Genomic DNA, 5,691 nt, shown 5'->3' with positions numbered 1-5,691 from the left:
CTCCGCGCTCTACCTGGAGACCAGTGCCAGGCGCATCCTGCTCGCAACCGGCCCGCGGGCTCGCCCCACGGGCAAAGCCCCGCCGCCGGGCGGGGTGCCGGCGCCGCGGCGGCCCAGGCAGCGGCGCTGGGCGGGCGCGGGCGGCCCCGCTGCGCTGCGCCGGCCGCGGAGCTCCCGCAGCGCGCTCGGGCCGCGGCTCCGCTCGCCCAAGATGGGGCTCAACTTGTGCGCTGCACTCTGGGAGCGCCGCGGCCACGCCCCCGCCGCGCTGACGTCATGGCCCGGCGCAGCGCAGGGCAGCCCGGCGGGGGGGGGGGGGCGGGGCAGCGCGGCAGCGCGGCGTGCGGGGGGACGGTTGGGATGTGGCGCCCCGCGCCGAGCCCCCCCCCGCCTCGGGGGATGGTCGCGCCCGGCCGAGCGCGGGCCCGGCCGGAGGAGAGTGCGTGGCCCCGTCGGCGCGCGGGCGAGCGCCCCCTGGCGGCGGGGCCGCGCTGGGCCCGCGGCAGCCGCTGGAGCGGAGCTGAAGCCGGGAAGAGCTGAGGAGCGCGGCAGCGCTGAGGGGCAGGACCTCCGCCACCATCCACTCCAACCTCTCACCGATCGCCAGCTTCTCACTAGGCCAGAGCACTGAGTGCCACGTCCGGTCTTACCTTAAATACCTCCAGGGATGGGCACTCCCCCACCACCCTGGGCAGCCCCTTCATGTCTAATCACCCTTTCTGTGAAGAAATTGTTCCTAATGTCCACCCTAAGCCTCCCCTGCTGCAGCGTAAGACTATGTCCTGTCCCTTGTTCCCTGGGAGCAGAGCCCGACCCCCCCCGGCTCCCCCCTCCTGTCAGGAGGTTGCAGAGCCAGAAGGTCCCCCCTGAGCCTCCTTTTCTCCAGGCTGAGCCCCCCCAGCTCCCTCAGCCCCTCCTGCTGCTCCAGCCCCTTCCCAGCTCCCTTCCCTTCCCTGGACACGTTCCAGCCCCTCAATGTCCCTCCTGAATGGAGGGGCCCCGAACCCGGCACAGCACCCGAGGAGGGGCCCCAGCAGTGCCAGCGCAGGGGGCAGTCCCTGCCCGGGCCTGCTGGACACGCTGTCCCTGGTGCAGCCCGGGGGCCCTGGCCTTGGCCACCTGGGCAACCGCTGGCTCACTGCAGTGAGGAGTGGGCTATTCTGACATTCAGTGCGGTCTAGCAAAGGAAAAAGGGAAATTAATCAAAGGTAAAATAGGAAAAGGATGAGGAACAAGAATGAACAAGGTGAACTGATTCACTAGCAAGCCAGAAAGGTTTCTGAAAAGCCAAGTATAAAAATTGCTGCAGCCCGTGGCCAGGTTAGCCAAGAACCACACACTAATCCACACAATAGCCTTGGCAGCATTACACTGATAATATTTTTGCAAGGTTAAATTAGTGCTGAACAATATTCCAGTATGCTGGGCACAAACATACTGATATTTTTATTAAGTGTCAAGCATGTACATATTCCTTTTTTCCTTCAAGAAAAACATTTGCCACAGTTAGTTAAAAGAAATTTTCCACGTGTCTCCTATTTGGGTATGTGTGAGTGCCAGCAGTGTGGGACCCTCCCTAGGGTCTGTGTGCCTGTGCCTGGTTTGTGAGACCTGGCCAGGGCAGATGGAGCAGGTACTGGAATGGCTGTAGGCTCCTTTTCAGTGCTGCTGTGCTGCCTGACAGAGGTTTGGATAACTCTTCCCCACCCTCTCCATCACCTTCACCACTGCACAGTTCACTAGGAGGATCCCCATACATACTTCAGTGGCAGTGAGAACCCACACTTGTGGTTCTCCTGTCTGAGGACTGCAGGTGAATTTACATATTTTGGCATTTAAAGATCATGCACTAGTCATGTGACACACACACACACATCTTGCACACAATCCCTCAGCCTCAGCGACTGAGGGCAGAAATGCTCCCACAGATGATAGAAGACCAAAAATGAAGCTCCTCTGGAATGTAAGCTACAAAGCTTCAAGCTCTGACCACATGTATGTATCCTGTGAAAATGGCTTTATAATGTTCTGTTTGTTTGTTTCTATGATTTTAAATGGTCCAAAGGTGGTGCTTCCCACTGATGGTGGCTGAAATCTGTGTGTCATTTAGACAGGGGTAAAAGCTGTGCACTAAACCCCTAAACACTTATGGAGTGTACACAGCTACACATGTGCTCACACCCAGCAGTGAATGCATGGGTGTATAGAGACATATATTAATAGATGTATATCTGCATTTAAATTTTGAAAATCCCTAATGTTAACATTAAAAATACAATTTTTTTTTTAAAGAAAGCTGTAGGAATATTAAAGGAAGTCAGTTTATTGGCATCTAGCATGCATGGGTTCAGATATCTCAGCCTTTAATAACATTAGGTGATTAGTGTTGAAAGACTAAAGCTAGTCTGAGGACACCATGTGATCCAACAGGTAGGTATCTACCCAAGTGTCAGGAGTCCAGATTGAAACTGTTTGTGAGGAAGTCAATAGGAAAAGTTCAGGGGACTTGTCTTCTAACTTCAGTCTTACCCCTCAGTTGGTATTTATCTGCATTGTGGCCTTCTACAAGTTGTTTTTCCTTCTTTTAATTTCATCTTGTTTTCTCTCCCATCTATCACCTGCCTTATCTGCAGGTACAGAGAAGTATTGAGGGCTCTGCCTGCCTTTTTTTGTGTGTTGAGTACTGAGACCTGAATTTTGATCAGGCCATGTGATACTGTCTTAGTAATAGTAGCATACTGGCACAGTAATGGACAAGTGATAAGCAGTTATCAGCAAGGTCTTTTCAAATTTGAACAGAAATTTAGGGGTTACTAAACATTGGGTATTTTAAGAGTGCATCCCCTTTCAGATGACTCTTGTACAAAATCCTGCATTAACATCTTAAATTTTAAAATAAACAGTAATATCAGAAATTCCTTTCCTTCACTATAAACTGTACATCTTCTATTTTGTAAAAGTACTGGTGCTAGACAATAAGACATTTACCCAAATTCTTCTTGTTTTTAAAACTCCTCTAAATTACCCCAAATGGTCTCAAACTGCACTGAAATGCAATGGTAATTTGAATTTCAAGTCCATTTGAATTTCAAGTCCTTTTGAATTTCAAGCTGTAAGACAGTGACTGCAAGACCTGGAAGACAAATTCGAGGTTACAGACTGCTGGAGAGAAGAAGGGCACAGGAAAGGGCAAATGAGTTATTTGAATGTCTAAGTAGGATTTTTGCATTTATAAAGGCCACTAACGATCCAGAGAACCACAAATAGTAACTGCAGTATTTAGCTTCAGGCTCTTCTTAAAGTCTCATGTGACAAAGAGCACAGAAATTTCCTCTCTCCTGACCATAACAGAATTATTCTTTTTTGTCTTTGCCATGTTCATTGTCTTCTGTATGGAAAATAATGGGCACTAAATCCAAAAACTAATGAAAAAAAATTTATATGACCAAAAACTGAGAACGAATGGAAACTGTTACACACATCAAAACACATTGAAAGTGCAAGTAGAAACGAACAAATGTTATGAAATCTCATCAGTTTTTGTTAGCCTGATCCTGCCCCTTTCAAGTCAGTGGCAAAACCCATCAAGTGTCAGTGGGAGCTGTGTTTTATTTCACTGAGACATATTAAAATTTGGGATGTACATTTGTACTCTCTTTAGCATTTGTCCTCTTCTTCATGATGGGCACCTCTCTTTACTCATAGATCTTGTGCTGCACCTGGTTGTGGTGTTTGAATGGGAGCAGTTCCTCTGGTTAGAATAACGGGTCGTTGTGCACACCTGAAGGGTTCCATAAATAACTGAGGGCAATGACAGCATTCTGGAGAAATGGAAAGTACTGCTTCACCAGGGTGCTCTGAGATGGGCTGTGGAGAGATGAACTGCCAATCCCTTCTGGGCTCTATAAGCCCCTGTGTAGTTTTCACCTGGATGATTTTGCTGTCCTTATTTACACAGTTGTTCTCAGCTTTGCTCTCTGCTGTATTTTGAACCATTTGTGATTTAGAGGCAGATGTATGAGCAAGATCCGAGCAGCAAATCCAGTTTGGGATTGTTCTTGATGCTGAAGAAGTATGGATTTGAAAGTCATCATAAGGCAACTACCATGTTTTGACAGTAGAGATGAATTACTGCTGCAGGAACAACACTTTTAGGGAAGGCACAAAGAAGACCTGGGTTTGGGCCATAGTTTAAAAGCCAGGAATCAATCCTGGCTTTAGGATAAATAAGTCAGGTTGGTCTGTCTTTTCTTTCTCAGTTTGAACATGAAACAGTTTGTAAACTGTTGCTATTTAGCTAAGACACCGGAATGCAGTGAAATTTAAAGACACGCAACATTTCTTCAATTTGATGTATAAATAGATTACAGCATTTTCAGCATTCCAGTCTTATGATCAAGTGGAATCCAGATCAGGTTTCATTTAACCTAGCTAAGAGAGCAACGTGAATGATTTCAGATAGCTCATGTAGAGTTCAGAAGCATATTCTCTCATATATTTCAAACCCACATTGAGTGGGTATCAGTAGTGGAGAAAATCCACATCTCTCATGGACTTTGTGTGTCCGAAATATTTCTGTTTGGCATGGGTGCATTTTAATGGACATTTCAGTAGTTCATTGCTGGATTTTCTGGAATCTAAGTTGCTTGTTTACTTGAATAACTCTTCTTTGAACAGTAAGTAATACTTTACTTCATATATAAACCATTATTCAGAGTTTTTACTAGCTGTATCAATTATCTCTCAGTGTTAAAAGAATGACTAATGGCAGGGCATTTGTTTTTAATATGTTGTCTAAGCAAAAAGGGAATGTACACAAATTTCAGAGAACTTGTCAGATAGGGCCTTATGTAATACTTGTGGTATAAGTAAGAGGAAGCATGGAGTGGAAAGATGGTCTGTTTTTAAGATGAGAGAACAGTTACAGAGCAGACATTAAAGCCATTGCAACTCCATAATAATAATATTTAGATGTCTATTTAAATAGACTTTCCAGGGAGTCCTGATTGTTTGGAATGGTGGTGTGTGTGCTCTCTAAGTAGCTGAGACAACATCCATTTGGTTCAAGTATGTGAGATCCTCAGGTTCAAAGGTGAACCTGTACCTGTGCCCCTCACGTTTCACTTTCCACAAGTGCAGTGCCCCTTCTTCCCCTTTTACTGGCAAAGCAGAGAGCAGGGCTGGGTAATTAAAGGTGTGGGGAACTGGTATGTATTCAGGTTCTGAGTAATTTTTGACAGATCTATTGCTACCACATCATGTGGGATGTGGGACAGCAATGAGCCAAAACTGGTTCCCTGGCCTTTTTTGCATGAATGTACTACATAAAACTTACAGTCTGCAATAGCTGCAACTTTTTTACAAAAGCACAAATACAGGTTTTGTAGTAGATAGTAGATTGATGGGTTCTCTGTCTCCACATGGAACCTGTATTCAAAATATATACAAAAAAGTAATACTTCTGTGGTTAATTTCTGCTTCTCTCATCTGATTGTATAGCTGCTATCACAGTGCAGCTGTGACTGCACCTACTGAAACACTCATGCTGTCAGACACTAAAATGATGTGGTGGATATAAACCTAAATTCATAAGTCTCAGGTTTTCTGCTGCTAATTTTGTCTTAAAACTTACATAGGCAATTCTGCTGAAATCCACTGAAATAGAATTGTCAGTGAAATGGAGAGATTGCT

Source organism: Manacus candei, unplaced genomic scaffold (assembly GCF_025592945.1).
Source record: "Manacus candei isolate 608988 ecotype Guabito, Panama unplaced genomic scaffold, ASM2559294v1 h1tg000015l, whole genome shotgun sequence".
Classification (NCBI taxonomy): domain Eukaryota; kingdom Metazoa; phylum Chordata; class Aves; order Passeriformes; family Pipridae; genus Manacus; species Manacus candei.
The sequence above is the reverse complement of the archived record's forward strand: the minus strand, read 5'-3'. Positions refer to the sequence as shown.